Source organism: Grampus griseus (assembly GCF_964374135.1).
Source record: "Grampus griseus genome assembly, chromosome: 7".
Lineage (NCBI taxonomy): Eukaryota > Metazoa > Chordata > Mammalia > Artiodactyla > Delphinidae > Grampus > Grampus griseus.
In genome coordinates this window covers 53,652,703-53,673,318 of record NC_139001.1, presented here as the reverse complement: position 1 = coordinate 53,673,318, position 20,616 = coordinate 53,652,703, and positions in this window count along the sequence as shown.

The window sequence follows — 20,616 nt, the reverse complement described above, 5'->3', positions numbered from 1 at the left end:
AAGATCTAAGACTGCATGTTTACCTTGTAATTCTGATTCCATGTTTTCACTTACAAAGTTCCTAGATTAGTATTTCGCCCATTCCTATCAAAGTGCAAAGCAAACCTCAAGATTGGAATTCCTGTTGGAAGGGCTTTTTCCTCCATGAAGGAATCCTCTTTGTCCTAGTGAAAGAATATTACTTTGTAATTCAAGAGAAAAATATATTAAGGCAGGAGAACATTTGATCAGGTAGAGAAGGAATCCTGGAACAATTTAGTTAAGAGCACAATACTTACAATAATTAAAGAAAAGGAAGGGGATAGATTAATGTCTAGTGTAGATTGGCAAAAAGGTTTTATGCTGAGATTGCTTTAGTAGCGGATGTCTGGTATGTGGCATTGAATTCCAAGTTTAAATACAGGCTAAACAGGAAGAATCGATGAGTGATGCTTGCCTTGGGTGTGGAGTTGGGGAATGATTGCACCCACATATGTATTTACCAACCTGAGTCTAATGGTGTTACCAGCACGCTGAAATGGAGTCTGGAGTTTACGATGTAAACATGATTCCTGAAAATGGAAGGAAAAAACTGATTTTACAACCCCCAAAATATGTAAAACATTGGTTAGATAAAAGAAAATGTCTGCTATGGGAATAGATAAGTAATAGCCCTTGGAGGAAATTCTACATCCTAGTAATGTTTGGAATTTGTGAACTTTGATATGGTTGAAATAGCATGATACGAGAGGTTAATTATCAAATAAGTAAGGGGAAACCTATAAATCAAAACAGGGAAAATGCACATTCCTATTATCCAGCAATGTACAACCTAAACATCACTGATTTGTTCCACTAAACCCAAGATTCAAAATCTTGAATGAAATCCAATGTAAGCCCAAAATTTAAACAAATATTTGATGTTCAGGGTCTTTTTCTAGTTTGTCTTTATTTTAATGCTGATTCCATGTAAAGCTTTTCCCCCAGCTTGTCAATCAGGATATCTCTCTACCTTTCCCTTTCAGTTTAATTTGGTTTTTTTTTGTAAAACGGCTCTGAGATGAAATGTAATAGAAAACAAAGAAAAGACAGAGGAAATTAAATGAGTAATCACCTAATTAAATTAGAGGCTTATCTCCTATCTCTTCCCTTCTTCTAGCTCATTGACACCTATGCATTTATGAAGAGTTCAGCATACTTTGCAAAACAATAATGCCACAATTAAGCTAACCTGTTTATTTCACTGTTAGCTAAGTAAAATCATTTAGGAAATAGATGTCCCCTACCACAATTTTATGGCTTAACTTATGCACTTAAACTGGCTATTTTCTTAAAACAGGGAGATTATAAAAGTGCATGTGTTATTATGCCATGTTTGATGAATAAAGTTTCAATTCATCTCTAGAACTCAGAAAATTTGTTCTATTCACTTCATGAAACTTTTTAAAGAGTCAGTTTACTAAAGATTACAAAGTCTTCAAGCCTAGTAACATTAACTTTGTGCTCAACCTTTCCCTACGTCATTGATTTGTGCCTTCTCTCTTCTTCAAGGAAGAAGGCACAAATCCAACTTTTGAGAGGGTAGAGCTTTGTTTCAGAAAGGGCAGGGTCTTGGCTTCTTGAAGCAAATCCTCAAGGAACAAGTGAAAACACAGCTCTGAGGTGATGTTTCTTCGGGAAGAGATGGAAAGTTCTTCCCAAATTACTTGATTGGTTCTCATAATACCAGCACACTGTGGCTAACCATATGGGGAAAAAAAGTGTATTAATAAATGTGATTAAATAAATATTTATTGAACACCTACTTCAGTATGTGCAAGGTACCAAGGTACTATAGAGAAATACCTGGATAAACAAAAGACAGACTTTGTTATTAAAGAAGTCACGGCTGACGGGGGACTTACACAGTTATATAAATCTGTCTATCAAAAATTTGATAAGGGTAAACAAAATATATCCAGAGAAGTGAGGTCAGAGAATGGTCTTGCTTAAAATGATTTATCGGGCAAGTGATGGAGGCAGGTTTTGACTCCAGGTTTACTAATTGCAAAGGCACCTCTTCACAAATTAAATAATAGTTAAAAAAAGAGCCCCATCAAACAGTAGTAGGGAAATGGGGGCTGGGGTGTGGAGGAGGGAAGCAATGAAATTAGATGACACTGTTACATTATTTACTTGGAACAATAATTAAGGAAAAAATTCCAATTTGTAAGCAAGAGAATGGTAGTAGGTTATATACATTTATATATATATATATATATATATATATATATATATATATAGTATTTTCTTGGTTCTAATGTGCATGTTTTTCCATAGTTTAATATTTCTGAATTCAAGATTCATCTTCTGATTAACATTTACATTTAAGCTGTTGTTAAATTGATGTTACTTCTTATAATTAACGACATCATAGATGAAGAAACCTTGGTTTGGCTACACACTAAGCGTATGATTCTATAAAACGGAAGTGGCAGTGTCCCATAGAGTTTATGAAGATTTAATGACATAATGTATATAAATCACTTAGCAGTGCCTGGCACACAATAGGCCCGTAGCTAAAGTCGTAATTCTTGTCGTTTTTATTGTTGCTGATGTTTACCAGTTCACAGACTGAGCATCATTCACGGTGAAGCATCTACAAAGTAACGTTACTTTCTGTCGGAATTTAATCATCATACACAAAACATGACAATACTACAGCCACAAACCTACTTCTTGAAAGAAAGGGATTATGATAGGGGTTAGAAAGAGGAGACAAATTAGAGAGGGAGGGTTGTCAAGCGTTGAAAGCCTTCTTTCATAATGTGACCTCTAAGAGAGGAACTCTTTCACTGAAAGCACACAGATGCATCGTAAGAACATGTCAATTTTCTATTCTGTGGAAGGATGAGCAAATGGTGGCTTCTCATCACTGAATTCAATAGCGACAATAATAGGATGACAGTTATCCGATGACAATGGCTGCCATGAATGGGGAAAAAGTCTTCAGAAGAAAAGCAATATTTAGACCACAAGAAGGAGGCCAGAAGAATGAAGAAAGTAGAGGGCTACATACAAAATTGCCCAGGTTACCTAGCAACAGGTTAACATTTCGTTGCTGTTGTTGTTAGAAAATGGCAAAATAGAATACCAAGAATAGGATGTGACACTGAGCTCAGGAGGGCTAAAATGCATGAATATTACCAGTGAGTTTATAATTACATCAATATAAAATGGTGATTTGTGGCACATGCTTTAGGGGACTGGTTGCATAAACAGGTGTGTGTGTGTGTGTGTGTGTGTGTGTGTGTGTGTGTGTGTGTGTGTGTGTGTGTGTGTGTGTGTGTGTGTGTGTGTGTGTGTGTGTGTGTGTTACAATTTTATAGCAACGTCTATAGGCAGGAGGAACAGCCCAAATACAAAGAATTCAGATAACAAAGGGGAAAAAATCTTAGGTACCACCCCAGCTGGAATGTACGACAAAAAATTAAACTCAAGGAGAAACCAGATGTGAGTTGGCTAAATATAAGGATTTTCCCAGTAATATTTACATTTTAGGCGGCAACTCCTGAAATGAATTCTTCTAAGCTGTGAGGTATAGGGGTAGGGATTGTAGCACCTGCGAGGCAGAATCTTTGCAACAGCTGAGATGAGTTTACAGCCCACAGTCTGCTCTTCTCCTGTTCAAGGTCAGTGTGCCAGGTGAAAAACTGCCCTCCTTCAGAAAAGGCTAATACAGTCTGCAGCAGCAGCTACAGAACAGCATATGCTGTCAATCCAAGCCAGCGTGACGAAAATTATTCAAATCAATCAATTAAAAACAAACTCACATACATAATGCATTTGCCACCCAACTTTGTTCTGTTTTCCTGGCTGAGTTCATAATCAAGGGAGTTAACATTCTTTAAAATGCAAATATTCATGTATTAAATCTTGAAGACCTTGCTAAATAGACAATAAATAAAGTTCTACCAAGTGTAGTTCATGAAAGCCTTTAGAAGGGAAGTATTTGCCAGACAGATTTTAGTGTAAGTCAAAAGGAGATCATTCAAGAAGAAAGTAAAGTACTCTCGATTTCAGCCTGTGGTCGAGTCCAGGGTCTCCTGAGTTTTAAAACCTTCACCTTCATTATTCTCTAGTTCTTTCTTCACTGTGCTAAAGCAAGCACAAACTAAATTCTCTAATTCATGTCTAGAAGGGCACCAGCCACAAACGTACTCTCTTCAGTCAGCAGCGACCAACAGCTACCCTGTAGTCCCCATGCAAATCTCTCAGCACACTGAATCTCTACATCTGGAAAATATTGCTTGCTGCTTGAAGCATCACTCCAGCTGTGCGCTGCTGGCAGGAATTCTTGCTGCTCAGACTTTTGGTATTTATTGGGAGAGCCCCACATACTGGCGCAGGATGCCCTAAGGGAGTCCTGGAAAATCCTTCGGAGCTTCACAGCTGGGCTCCCTTTTCAGGCTGCACAGCTGGTATTATATGTGGGCAGCGTGCCTTAGCTTCTGTCTGTGGGGATGAGAAACCAGCCCCCTGTGCTGCCTCAAGACTATCAAGCTCTTCCAGTACCCACCTTCTGTCTTCATGAGAATTCTTGAGTTGGTTGGTTCTTAAATGCTTTCAAATTGCTCATTAATGCTCAGTTCTAAATATGGCAGGCTTCACTAAAAAATACTATAGCGTAAATGGGTATTGTTTAACTCCGAGAAAATGGAATTGTTAAATTTAAGATGATTTTATTATGTACCAGCTATGGAAAGAGAATCAAAATGAAATTTTCTTGAGTATTCACTGAAATTTTAGTGGATCTAAAACTCATTCCCCAAACTCTTCTAGATGTCAAAGCTCAGAAAGTTTGTTAGATTTTATAAAGGATATCAAAGTCATCTCCCAAACATCCTCCCTGGCTCCCTCATGCTATCCTGTCGGAGTAGGTATGACGCCATTTCCAGGTCCGGGGTTTAGACCTGGTATAGCTAAACTAATCGGAGTAATCCTGTACCCTTGACACCTTTATTAGTTCAGGTAACTCAGGCCTAGGCAATCAGCACGTGAACTTTCCCTTGTTAAGTGGTTGGGGAAGCCTGCCTCTCCTCTTACCTCGGATGTGAATGAGGAACAGCAGCTGAGGCTGGCAGCCATCTGGCGAAGCCAACCTGAGGGCAAAGCCAACCTGAGGGCAAAGCTGATGGATGAGGGAAGGGAGACTCGAAGAGCCATTTCTCACAGGTTCCTGCACCTTGAATCTCGCTTCAACCCACACACAGTCACTCGACAAAGATTTAGCCCTTTGAGTCCCAAATTCTCATTTACTCTTTAATTCAGTTTGGGTTCAGTTTTTTGCTACCTGCATCCAAAAGCATTTCAGCTGACCTAATTTAAGGTACAAACTGAGTATACACAAACTTCTCCGTAATTCTGGCCCTCATCCTGGGAGACTGCTAGAAATGCCATGTGCTTTCCAACTGCTCTGAGGATGGCCAGGAAATGATTCTTTTTCCTGCTGTTGTCTTGTCACCTTTTCTCTCGTGGCTGGGGCCGCTCTCATAATCTAAGTACTCCCTTTCCCTCTTTAGTTTCAGGATGACAACTCTGTTTCTAGGACAACTAAAACCCCAACCAGGAAGTTCCAAATTAGTTATTATAACAATCTCTACATTTGTGGAAGACAGTTACTCACGGAGAGAATTATTATCTCTCCATAACATCTCACTGCCCTAATATTCCCCCAACCTCAAAAACACCACTTCAGCACCAAGGTTTGGCCCTTACCTTGCCTAACCAGAGATCCAGTAAAATATTTCTGCACAGAAAAGGACAATTTTCCTCAAAGAAGTTGCACTCACCATCATTAATACAGAATATACTTCAGTTTTTTTATGCTATTACTTACATATATTAAAATTAGGCAAAAATGGTGATTATGGCTGAGCTTTCTCTAATGCCTAAAATTGTGTGGGCATTTTAAATAAAAATGAATAAAATATGTGAAATCTAGCAGAGGATATGAGCTATGTCTTGTTGACTAACGCTTACGACACAGTGCAATAAAATGCAGAAGTTTAATAAATATTACTTAATGTTTAGGTATAAAGTCAGTAAAACAACTTATTTTATTGTGATACTCTTTTGGATACAATTTAGCAGATACAATTCTTTCTACTCTTTCTATTACATTATTTTCTCATTAAGAAAGGCTTTGGTTAAATCTCTCTACTCACCAAAAATGCCTTTATCTGACTTATTTTTGCATTTCATCAGTGAAATTCTAGGCAAGTAAACATCACTTCGGAAGTATTTGAGTCTGGAAGATAGTATTATAATTAATATTATGCTTTAATTGAGTTACATTGACATTCATAATAGATCTCTATCTGGCTAATAAGAGCTAATATTTTCTTGGATAAAGAGAAATGCAAATTACAGACAGACAGTGATCAGCTAGTGGTGTTTGATTTTAGCAGTTCAGATAAAATGGATCATATTCTATGGGGAAATTATAGAAATAATTATGAAGAGTAATGACGCTCTGAAAAAAATACAGATTTTCAGCAGGAGCTAATTATAACAGTTACTGATAGCTCTAAAATTTTTAATATCTAAAACTTTTCATGAGTGGGTTGGATTTTTACACTGTAATTTTCTCTTCAAGCTGATTGGGTAGCTTCCAAAATAACTCAGTGTGCAACCTAACAACATAAATTGATATGATCAGATACCATCTCTGCTCATGGTGAAGACCATTCCAATAGGTCCACTTCTGACCATCAACAAAACTCAAGTCAACCCAGCCCCAATAATGCAAAGCATCTTTCTTTCCCTACAATCACTGATTAACCGTAGACAGTACGAACAAGTGGAATCACAGCAGAGCTTGGGGCTTCTGGGCTCATTACACTGTGCTCTCATGTCCTCTCCACCTTCCCCGTGCCCTCCACCACACAGAAATATATCTATTCACTGAACTTTTGCCAGTATATTTTTATACATACCACTCTCAACCTTGATCAATTTGATACAGACACACTGATATTCTTTTTGTTCCTTAAACATGCCAAACTTGATCTTCTTGCCTTGGGGATTTTTTGTAGCTGTCCTCTACTGGAAGTCTCTTCCAGCAAGGCTTGCTCGGCTAACGCCCACTTGGGTCTTGGAGCAAATGTCATATTCTCAGAGAGCCTTTGCCTGATGGTACATTCTAAGTGTGCACATGTTCCACATGCATAATCACATTATCCTGTTCTTCCTTCTTCTATAATAGAAGTAATCTTTATTTCTTTGGCTGCTGTCTCTCTCCACTTTAACATTCTAAAAGTCAGTTTCCCCAGAGCAGAGACCTTGTTTGTCATTTTTCTTCTAGATCCCTAGCATTTAGAAGGTAGTCTAAAATATTTGTTGAATGCATGAATGAAAGAATAAATGGATGTAAAAATGAAATGAAAGAAAAATCACAAGGTTGCATCTTTAGAAAGGAGGAAGGGGTATCCCACTACTTAGGCTTTAATGGCAGGGAGAGTTTTATGCACTGGTTTTATAGCTGCAGTTATGAAAACCTCCTTCTTGAGTTGCTGGCCAGCTACCCTGTAAGATTTCAAGGATGGAGCCTGGGAGATTCACCTCAGTCCAGGAGTAACCCCATCAATTAGACTCTTCTTTCCTCTCAATATATTCTGGCACCAGAACTAATGGAGAAACCATTCAACTGTAAATTGATTTGCAGCGGGTGAATGATTGGAAAGCACACAAAGCCTACAGAGGCAGGAGGCCTTATATTTTAGACTTTTTGGAGCATTCTATTGCTTTCTCAATATCCTGCACTTGTACCTATTAAAAGGGAAAACACTGGAGTATTCTTTTTGGTGTTGGCTCTACTTCCTGAAGTATACAAGTCATTTTTAATATTTGTCTGGAATAACCTATTGATTTTTAGGCAAGGAAACACAAGTGGGTTTTATTCTTTTACCTTGATTTCCCTAAGTCCTAGATGTTCTGAAACCAATGAAATGATCAGAATGTGAACACTTTCTTGCTCAAACTCTGTCTCAACCTGTACATGGCTTGCACACCCAGAGTCTTATATTAGTAGAAGCAGACACTAGAATATGGAGGAAGGCCCTGGAAAAGTTCACCTGAATGTGTCAGAAACATTTGAACAGGTATGTGTACATGTGGGAACATTTATTTCCTGTCTTGTTACAAAAAGATTTAAAGCAGTTGGTACTAAAAGGCACAAATAAACCCTCATCTTCCATCAAACTGACAAAATAAAGGATGGCAAGAACACAGAAACACTGTTAGGAAATATGATTTCTCTGTCTGAATGGTTTATTCATTTAATTATACATTTGTCGAGCATCTGCTTATTAAAGCAATGCTTTAAGTGTTGGAAATGCAGTTTTTTACCCAAGTCCTACTGTTAGAGGAGGAACTGGGATTCAAACCTAAGTAGTATGACTAAGTAGTAGTAGAATCTATGGCAAATATACTTCTTCAAAACTATAACTATGTTGGCCCTGTTCTCAGAGAGGGAAGAGTAGCCAAAGGAGACCCCAAAGCTCTGAGCCTAAGTCAGTGCTTCTCAAATGCTAACGTGCATAAGAATTATTTAGGGAATCTCGTTAGAATACAGATTCTGATTCAGAAGGTTAGGGATGAGGCCAGAGACTCTACCTTTCTAACAAGCTCTCAGGTGAGATTAATGCTGCTGGGCTGTGGACCACGCATTGAGGAACAAGGGCTTGGGTAAGGAAGACCTGTACCAACCAAACTGGCTTCACAGTCACTGATCCGCTGCCCTCTTGTGGCACCTGAAATAATTACCCTTTGCGCTAGCATTTTCTTTATTCTTGAATTTAAATTATTCTTGCAATCATTCTGTAGTTACTCCAGGTAAACGCTTTTCAAACTTTACTCTTCATAACAGTTTCAGATTTTTTCTGTATTCACATACCATTAAATGTTACCTCATAATTTTTAACATCTACGTATAATCCCTTCTCCAAACTTATTACTATTTTACTTGACTTTCTTTTCCTTAAATAGATATTTTCAAAAGAAATTTTATATCATTACCTCATAAGCATTACCTCAAATGGAAAGACCAATATTGTTTATCACAAATACAAGGTAACTGTAAAACTAATTGAAAGGAAAACAAAACAATGTTTAAAAGTCCAAGGTAGATGTCCTTCAAATCTCCAAGCCTAAGTCTTTGTTAAAGGGAGATTTACAGGATGGACCTAGAGTTTGTCATACAGAGTGAAGTAAGTCAGAAAGACAAAAACAAATACCGTATGCTAACGCATATATATGGAATCTAAAACAAAAACAAAATGGTACTGATGAATCTAGTTGCAGGGCAGGAATAAAGATGTAGACACAGAGAATGGACCTGAGGACACGGGGTGGGAGGGGAAGCTGGGGCTAAGTGAGAGTAGCATCGACATATATACACTACCAAATGTAAAATAGATAGCTAGTGGGAAGCAACAGCATAGCACAGGGAGATCAGCTCGGTGCTTTGCGATGACCTGGAGGGGTGGGAAAGGGAGGGTGGGAGGGAGGCTCAAGAGGGAGGGGATGTGGGGATATATGTATGCATATGGCTGATTCACTTTGGTGTACAACAGAAACTAACACAGTACTGTGAAGCAATTATACTCCAATAAAGATCTATTTTTTTAAAAAAGGGAGATTTACATATGTTAGAGAGTGTTAAAGACTCAGCACTAAACTGGCTCTTGCTCTGATACTATCAGGAGGTTTGAAAAGGAGCAGAATAAAGATTAAGTCCTCAGTAATTCAAAGTTATTTAATGCAGTGGATGTGCACCACCTAAATCATCTCTTGGGGAACCAGCTGTAGATAATGTGTTTAGGGTCTTGCTTTTCTTCTGCATGTTCATGTCACCTGTCCTTGAGAAGTGTATTTATAGATCTAAGTGAATCGGTGTCACTACAGAATTTGTCTAAGGCAAAAGTATGTGTGAGAGAATTTACTCTTACCACTCCTTTCTGCACAGCCAATGGCATGGAGGCATTGTGGGCTCTGAAGTCAAACAGACTTAGTTGATTTCTGTGACAATTCACAATATCTTTTCTGGATATCACTAGGATTTCCACCTGTAGTCACAGATTAGCTTGCTCTTTCATTTATCCATTTAAGAAGTGGTAACTGAGCCTTACAATATAAAGCTTTGAGGAGGGTAGTGGACAAATTCTACTTCCCTTCAGATGATTAATCAAATCAATCCTGAAAATTTCTCTCTCTTTACCAGTGAATGGTTCAGGGTGGGCAAGCTGAAGACAACATGGGTCAAGATGCAAGGAGATGCAAGGAGAGATTAGCTGATTGACCATAGTTGAACCACAGGGAGTTAGCCTTCCTCTCCTCTCAGATCATATAAATGAAGTGTGATTACTGCTGGGTATTGTAGGCGACCACAGCCCTCTTCACCAGTGAGGGTAACAAGCCTTAGGGTGAAGCAGATCCTGTCCATGGTGGAGCAGAGAAAAAGATTCTAGCTCTTTATGACATTGTCGATTGTTCAATCAACCACCCTTCAAGCCTGCCTCAACCATCCTGTGTGAGGTAATTGATTTCCTTCCTGTTTAATATAAATTTAGTTTCCAGAACATGTAATCAATAACATTCTAACTCACACAAGGAGGATACAAAAGGTGTATAAGCCATAGATATTTTTCTGTGGGGGAACTATAGCACATATAAAAAAGTTCAGTATCAGTGTATTTCAGTATAAGTAAAGAATGATATGGTCATGTTTTGATACTTGAACACCTAGTATGAGCCACATTGTGCCCCATGTTTTACATACATTATCTCATTTAATGGCTTTAATACAGTAGGTAGGCATTGTTATACAAATTTTAGAGCTGAGGAAATTAAGGCCTGGACAACTGTGTACCATGACCAAAATTACACAGTGAATGATTAAAGAATACAACTCCAAACTTTACACCTTCTCCATAGAGTTACTGAGAATAGGAAGTTAGATAGAGGTCAGTGTAGCAGACTGGTCAGCCAAACAGTGGAAGCAGAGTGGCTTTGAGTTCTGGTACACCAGACATCTGTTTTGTACTGTCTTATAATCTTAGCTAACTTACCTTTTTTGAGCCTCAGTTTTCTTATTGGAAATATGGGATAATTATATCTACCTCAAATGGTTCTAACCAGGATGGGTAAGATAATAATATATTTATAATGAGACCATGCTACTCAAATGGTAGCTGGCATGATGATTTGGATACGGGAAGGGTTTGTAGAGGACGCTGTTGAAGTATCAGACACATTACTTTATGCGAAGCCACCCTGTGTTTCGGTAGGACCAATACTCATTTTAAAACTGTTTTTATTTTGCAATGTTGTTGATTCACAAGAAGTTGCCACCAATATCCATTTTTAAAAGCTTATAGCGTCAAACTTTTTCCTGTATATCCTTCCTACTTCATTCTTTTTCTTAAAAAGTTTATTTTAATTCAGTAGCCTCTGGGAAATATAAAATAGAAAGTTCAAATGTACCTAGACTGATTTTGAAGCATGGGATATGTGAAGATCAACAGCTAAATCCAGGTGTCCAAAAGCTCAGAACTCTCACACACTCATCCTGTTGGTACCCTTCTCTTAATGGGAGGAGGAGAGGTCATCTTCCCATTGAACTGGTGAAAAACTGAAAGGCGGAGGCCAGTAAGAAAGGATAAGAACTCAAGAAACTCTCTACAGTCCCAGCCCAGGGCTGATGCACTATCTCCCTGCTGCTAAATAAGGGAATTTTCCACTCGCACGCTTTTCATTTATGAAATATGATCTTCCACAAACTGTGTGAAAAGGACTTTGTGCCTTTTACCCTGCACAAACGTCTTGCCCACTTTCCTAATCCTTCTGAATTTGCTCACTCTTGAAAGCGACCTTTTAAGTCCTGGGAAATGATTCTGTTTTCTCAGTTGGCTACTGCTGCCCCGTTCACTACTGCTGCCCAGAGAATGTCTCTTGCTCCCTTCAGTGACTCAGCACCTTAGAGAGAAAAATTGTTCTGGAAACAATGTTAAGACAGGCCGCACTGCTTTTTACAGGAAAGAGAGAGATCAAGTGCTATCTCCAAGGAAAGCTGAAACACCGTACTTAAATATTGAATGGAAAAAACAACAGATGATGGAAATCCTGTGAGAACAAGATAATGGGGAAAGCAACTGCAGAAGCTCTCTTAGGTATGAACAGGTAAATTTATTGGTACCAGAAGCAGGTGGGCTCTGGGCAAGTAACACTGCTGTGGGAAAGGCAGAGCTTGCACTCCTTTGTTCTAATTTTGGACTTTGTCTTCACATTTCTGAAGCTGAAAGTTTGTAAAGGAGTTTGTGAAACAAGTGGATGCAATGGAGAATTTGACCTTGGAAAATTGCAAAGAAACAAAGAAAAAAGTCACTCTTCCCTGCCTTTCTGATTCGTCCACTTGAGACCAAAGCTGCTGGCCTGTTTCCTGAGAAAACAGTTCATTTTAGGTTGTTTCCCTTGTCACAATGGATCTTGTCAGAGCTGTACACGTACCTGGGACTTGGACTCTGTCATTCTTCTTTAAAACAAATAATGGGGAAAAATCTTCCATTTGTCATATTTTCATCATGTCAGCAACTCTTGAATCACTGCAGATTGTTCTAGAAAAACAGATGAAGCAATAAAACTCTGATCATTGTGCTGATTTGAAATCATAGCCATAAGTTCCCATCACAAATTTGTTTTTACTCATTTATCTTTTTTTTTTTTTTTTTTTTGCGGTATGCGGGCCTCTCACTGTTGTGGCCTCTTCCATTGTGGAGCACAGGCTCTGGACGCGCAGGCTCAGTGGCCATGGCTCACGGGCCCAGCCACTCCGCGGCACGTGGGATCTTCCAGGACCGGGGCGTGAATCCGTGTCCCCTGCATCAGCAGGTGGACTCTCAACCACTATGCCACCAGGGAAGTCCCATTTATCTTTTTATGGTTTATTTATTTCTTCCCTCCCCCTTTTTATATGTTTTGAAGGAGCATAAAAAATTGGGGAAAAAAAAAAAGGGAGGAAATCAGTGCCAGAAGAAAATCAGAGAGCAGTTCAACAAACACACATCTGGACTTTTGTTAGAGGAACACCACATATTTGGCCCAGGGCTTTATGGCAGCTAAGACAGAGGTGTGTTGTGTGTAGCCTGTAATTTTTAAATTGATAATACAAATTACAGTGTCCATAAAATTAAAGCAAACCCATTGCTTATAAATATCATGGTGATTTTTGACTTGGAAAAAATTCCCTTCTATAGTGTAAGATATGGTGAACAACTGTTTCAACAGCACTTCTACATTTAATGCAATTATGGTTTTCATAAGGTTGTTACTTACAAGATCCCTCATTGCAAGCTGATGGTTTCATGGCTAAATTCAGCTCAGTAAATGTAATTTTGTAAGGAGCTCAGCAATGTGACTGTAGAATACAGATGTAAGATTCAGTGGTAAAATGTCATCCCAGAGAAACAGACTATATGGCCATCTGGTAGTTTTACCTGAATATATATATATTCAGGTAGAATAATAATATGTAATACATATAAATGTAATATGTAAATATATATAATAAAATAGTCAAGCTCTTTGTTTTAGCAGAGTTCAAGGTTATGCTCTGTGGAGAGATACTGGAGTATAGATAATCTATAAGGATGATGAAGGACACATCTATCAGTGTCAGTTGAGCTGGTGGTAGAATTGATGTTTTCTTATGAAAACTAAGGAGTCTAACCCAGACAAAGGGCTGGATAAGAGGCCACCTACCTCTGTGTAGAGGTGAGCATCACTGTCTCAGGCAAAACAAAAACAGACTCCTTTTTCTTCAATGCTAGAAATTAGGAGAAATTAAATTTAGAAATTTTTATGCTTCATTATACAGTAATTTTGGAATTTAACATATGGCCACTTCAAAAAATTTAGAAAATACAGAGAAGCAGGGCTTCCCTGGTGGCGCAGTGGTTAAGAATCCGCCTGCCAATGCAGGGGTCACGGGTTCGAGCCCTGGTCTGGGAAGATCCCACATGCTGCGGAGCAACTAAGCTCATGCGCCACAACTATTGAGCCTGCACTCTAGAGCCTGCGAGCCACAACTACTGAGCCCGCGCGCCTAGAGCCTGTGCCCCACAACAAGAGAAGCCACCGCAATGACAAGCCTGCACACCACAACAAAGAGTAGGCCCCGCTCTCCACAACTAGAGAAAGCTCACAGGCAGCAACAAGGACCCAACGCAGCCAAAAATAAATAAATAAATTTATAAAAAGAATCCGCCTGCCAATGCAGGGGACATGGGTTCGAGCCCTGGTCTGGAAAGATCCCACATGCCGCAGAGCAACTAAGCCCGTGCGCCACAACTACTGAGCCTGCGCTCTAGAGCCCGCGTGCCACAACTACTGAAGCCCGCACACCTAGAGCCCGTGCTCAGCAACGAGAAGCCACCTCAATGAGAAGCCCACGCACTGCAACGAAGAGTAGCCCCTGCTCACCGCAACTAGAGAAAGCCTGCGTGCAGCAACGGAGACCCAACACAGCCAAAAATAAATACATAAAATAAATTTATTAAAAAAAATACAGAGAAGCATAAAGAAAAACTTAAAATTACCTTTCATCCAATTGCTAGAGACAATCAGCAATGACATTCTATTATCTATTTTTTTTATAGTACAAAATTGGGATTTTACTGTACAGTACTTTTTAATTTAATATTACATTGTGAGCATTTTCCCATACCATTAAATATTCATAAATTCATTATTATGTTTTATTATTGCTTGATATTCACTGCATGGGTAAACCATCATAACTTATTTAGTCATTCTACTATTTGAGGCATTTAATTTTTTTGGAAGACATTCTGGTCAGGGATCACACCTTACTTGACTTCTGCAAAGATACAGTTTCTGCAGTCACACTGATTGGGTTCAAGTCTCAGTTCAACCACTGTGTGACCTTGGGATAGTTACTTAACCTCTCTGATTCTGTTTCTTCATCTGTATAGTAAGGCTAATATTGGTGCCTGTCTCCTAGAAATTTTGTGACAGATGATGTCTGTAAAAGAGCTACCACATAGGAAGGGCTCATTTAGTGCTAGCTATTATTATGATTACCTTCCAGAGGAATCTATCCAGAGCTGCGACATCAAAAATCTAAGTTCAGGTTGTAGATGCCAGACCCCAAGCACTGCAGCCTGCTTCAAGAGAATTAGCATCTCACAACTGAAGCTTCAAGAAGAGAAGGAGGAGGCCAACACAATGAACATTTCAGTGTTTAAAATAAAGGTACTGGATGAGGGCTTCCCTGGTGGCGCAGTGGTTGAGAGTCTGCCTGCCGATGCAGGGGACACGGGTTTGTGCCCCGGTCCGGGAGGATCCCACATGCCACGGAGCGGCTGGGCCCATGAGCCATGGCCGCTGAGCCTGCGCGTCCGGAGCCTGTGCTCCGCAACAGGAGAGGCCACGACAGTGAGAGGCCCGCATACCGCAAAATAAATAAATAAAATAAAATAAAATAAAATAAAATAAAATAAAGGTACTGGATGAAAGACAAAGAGGAAAGCAATTAAATACATTTGGACTCTGTATTAGTTTGCTAGGGGTGCCATAACAAAGTACTACAAATTGGGTGGCTTAAACAACAGAACTTTACTGTCTCATGGTCCTAGAGGCTGAAAGTCCAAAATCAAGGTGTTGGCAGGATGGGTTCCTTCTGAAGGCTGTGAGAAAGGCTCTGTTGCAGGTCTCTCTCCATGGCTTGCAGATGACCATCTTTTCCCTGTGTCTCTTCACATCAACTTCCCTCTATGTGTGTTGTGTCCAAATTTCCCTTTTCATAAGAAAACCAGTCACATTTGATAAGGGCCCACCCTAAGGACCTCATTTTAACTTGATTACCTCTGAAAAGACCCTATCTCCTAATAAGGTCACATTCTGAGTTCATATGACTTATGGAAGGGACACAATTAAACTTATAAAAAGTTCCAGGGCTTCCCTGGTGGCTCAGTGTTTAAGCATCCGCCTGCCAACACAGAGGACATGGGTTCGAGCCCTGGTGTGGGAAGATCCCACATGCCATGGAGCAACTAAGCCCATGCGCCACAACTACTGAGCCTGTGCTCTAGAGCCCGCAAGCCGCAGCTACTGAGCCCGCATGTCACAACTACTGAAGCCCATGCGCCTAGAGCCCGTGCTCCGCAACAAGAGAAGACACCACAACAAGAAGCCCGTGAACCACAATGAAGAGTAGCCCCCGCTTACTGCAACTAGAGAAAACCTGCATGCATCAAGGAAGACCCAACACAGCCAAAAATAAAATAAATAAATTTATTTAAAAGAAGTTCCAAAGTGAGCTTCATCTTACTTTACTTTTTGGAAGAAAATCCCTTCATCAAGAAAGAAAAGACCACATCTGTTCTAACTTTTAAAATAGCCTACAGTAGCATTAAAAGCACATATGCACAATGTAAGCTCTCTGTGAGAGCCACAGTAGCTGGTGAAGGAGTGGATGTGAGGAAAAGACCTAGTTTAGATAATAGAGAGGGCTGCAGAGCCACTTTCTCAAATTCTACCATTCAAATTGTCTCTTCATCAAGCAATTCTTTCATGAGTCCTCACGTGTTCATTATATTCTTGTGTTAGCTACATGAACATTTTACAAGACATGCAAAATACTGTAGGGTGAAACTCAATCCTGTTTCAAGTCTAAAGGGATCTCACTGCCATGATAAAAATCAGAGAATGAAATTGAACTCCTAATGGGACCAAACAATGGCTTAAAGAGATCAGAGAAAACCAGAAAATCATGAAGAAAATATTTCCTTTACTATACTAAAACAATAAACAAATGTAACTGTAAATTTAATTGGTTGAAGGAAATAAGCATCCCGGAAATAGATCACATAAAGGACTCAAATATTTCAGGAATATAAAGGACCTGGGGTTGAGGGCAATGGAAGCCCAATGGATCAGCAATAACTGACAACAAACATCCTTGGGAGGGGAGATGGAGACTCAACCTTACTGAGTCTATCCCATCCGAGGTCGTTCTTCTTAACTACCAGGTAATAGAATCATTATTCAAGTTAAATCATCCATGGATTTACAGAACTGCAGAAACTGAAGAGGCATTCGTTAAATGTAGAGGTGGCAAACAAAGAACTACTGGTAAAATCTTAACTCAGAGTTGAGTCCTCACATATTTGAAGACTGTTCTAAATTTTGGACCTGATACTAGACAGGGACTCAAGCTTTAGTGTTCTTGATTTAATTCCCAATCTAAAGGCTCAAAAAGAATCCCATGGAGTCCAGGAACATGACAGATCCAAATGTTTCTCCAGCAGATCAGACTTCCTCTTCCCTTGGAGCAATTGTTCACAGGCTAGTGTCTAGGATCTCCCTGGTCTGTGGAGAAGTTTGGCATGCAGCATTACTCAGGGAGGCATTTCCCCTGGAACACTGGCCAGCATTCCTCCAGAAGCAGAGTTGAAAAATGAAGAACCTTTAGAAAGGACAGGAAACTGGAAGTAGGACAGCACTTGAGAGTACATTTGTCCCAGTGGCTTTTGGTGTGTTGTCAGATGTTATGGAAATTTCCAGTTTGAGAAGTTTTAGTATTTTCTAGACTCTCTACTTGAAATATAGTTTCCTCCTTTTCTAAACATCAAAGGATGAGGTCACCAGCCTTCTAAGTCATTTAGGATCAAGACAGAAAAGTAGGTTTTTGGTAATGTTTCACCCAGAGTTAGACAGAATTGGACAGGAGCAAGTTATAGTTCTTCCTGAGAAATGTTTGCTTTTGGATTTTGCTTCCAAATTGCCATTAATTCTGATATATGCAAACACTGAGGCTGTTGAGGAATCTTCTTGTTTCTAAGACAAACTTCTTCTCAGTTTAGTAATAAGCCAAATGCATGGACATCACTTCCTAGCCTTTGAAATGATGATATTTATAAATACCTCACGATTTATTTCAAATGCAACAAATTTAGTGGATGGGCAATTTAAATCTCCTCACCAGAAGACTCAAATGCAGAGGGATCAACTCGAATTTTAGTTTCACACTTGTGATAGAAACACACTCAGAAGGATATGTAAATAAAGGGGTATGAGTAATTCCATGTCATAAATATTTTATTTTCAAGTTTATATTTCTCTCTCCATCACATACACTTGTGATATATGGCTCAAATATGCATCTGTAACAAACCCTTCTAGCAGATACTTGATATGAGTAGTGAAAATAGCTTGGTGAGTTCGTTTAGTTTTTGTTATTATTTTTTTGTAAGGTATCAAGGACTTTGCTGAAAAATTGGTCCACTGCATTCTTAATATATTTAAGAATGAGTTAGCTATTGCTTCCTGCTTGAAAATCAAAATTAGGTTGTCTTTCCCCTCGTAATTTATATCATGCTATAAATAGTTATTGCTAATAATATTAACAAAGAACTGACCTACTTCCTCTTCTTAACCAAGAGATAAAAGGTAACTGACTTTCCAATTACTCAGTACTGGTCTTGCTATCTGCTTGTCTCATTTCATAAATATATTGAAAGAATTTAAATTCTAAACCTTGGGTAAAAAAAGCCCAGTAGAATTAAAATTCCCTGGCTTTCTTAACAGGATGAGTAGGAAAGTATGACTAACACTATAACTGGCTCCTGGGCATCATAGTTCCAGAGGAAATATTTGGATGTTTCCAATTAAAACCAAAAAAAGATAAATTGCAGCGTGAATGACAGAGAAAATCAAATACCAATTTTATTAGAAGGATCCCATTAGGGAGACCCATCAAAACTAGGAACTTGTGGCAACTTACAGTTCTAGGGAGACAGAAAGTGGGTCTATTGTCACTCAGAAAATATTTCACAGCTGTATAAAATTAATTCAACAAGTACAGATAATACAATTAGACATCTTAGTTCTTTGGATGGCCAGGGACAAGCTGTACTGATCAGCTGTATCACACTGGGTTTGATACCTGGGCTCTGTGCACTGTGAGCTCCCCAAGGACAAGGGGTACATCTTTGAAGTTCCAGAGGGAAGAGATAAATGCTTATTGTGAAAATTCAAGAACAGGACAGAAAGCCCAGAAATAAACTCACACACTTATGGTCAATTAATCTACAACAAAGGAGGCAAGAACATACAATGGAGAAAAGACAGTCTCTTCAATAAGTGGTGCTGGGAAAACTGGACAGCTACATGTAAAAGAAGAAATTAGAACACTGCCTAACACCATACACAAAAATAAACTCAAAATGGATAAAGACCTAAGTGTAAGACTAGATACTATAAACTCTTAGAGGAAAATATAGAACACTTTTTGACATGAATCACAGTAATATCTTTTTGGATCCACCTCCTAGAGTAATGAAAATAAAAATAAACAAATGGGGCCTAATGAAACTTACAAGCTTTTGCACAGCAAAGGAAACCATAAACAAAACAAAAAGACAACTCACAGAATGGGAGAAAATATTTGCAAATGATGCAGCTGACAAGGGATTAATCTCCAAAATATATAAACAGCTCATGCAGCTCAATATCAAAAAAAAAAAGCCCAACCCAAGAAATGAGCAGAAAATCTAAATAGACATTTCTCCAAAGAAGACATACAGATGGCCAAAAAGAACATGAAAAGATACTCAACATCGCTAATTATTAGAGAAATGCAAATCAAAACTACCATGAGGTATCACCTCACACCAGTCAGAATGGCCATCATCAAAAATCTACAAACATAGGGCTTCCCTGGTGGCACAGTGGTTGAGAGTCCACCTGCTGATGCAGGGGACGTGGGTTCGTGCCCCGGTCCGGGAAGATCTCACATGCAGCGGAGTGGCTGGGCCCGTGAGCCATGGCTGCTGAGTCTGCGCGTCCGCAGCCTGTGCTCCGCAACGGGAGAAGCCACAGCAGTGAGAGGCCCGCCTACCAGTGTAAAAAAAAAAAAAAAATCTACAAACATAGATGCTAGAGAGGGTGTGGAGAAAAGGGAACCCTCCTACACTGTTGGTGGGAATGTAAATTGGTGCAGCCACTATGAAGAACAGTATGATGGAGGTTCCTTAAAAAACTAAAAATAGAACTACCATATGACCCGGCAATCCCACTCCTGGGCATATATCTGGAGAAAACCATAACTCTAAAAGAAACATGCACCCCAATGTGCACTGCAGCACTATTTACAGTAGCCAAGACACTGAAGCAACCTAAATGTCCACTGACAGAGGAAAGGATAAAGATGTGGTACATATATACAATGGAACATTACTCAGCCATAATAAAAAGAATGAAATAATAATGCCGTTTGCAGCAACACAGATGGACCTAGAGATTGTCATACTGAGTGAAGTAAGTCAGACGAAGACAAATATATGGTATCACTTTTATGTGAGTTTAAAAAAATGATACAAATGAACTTATTTACAAAACAGAAAGACTAACAGACTTCAAAAACGAACTTATGTTTACCAAAGGGGGAAGGTTGCGGGGGGGAGGGATAAATTAGGAGTTTGGGATTAACATACACACACTACTATATATAAAACAGATAATCAACAAGGACCTACTGTATAACATAGGGAACTCTACTCAGTACTCTGTAATAACCTA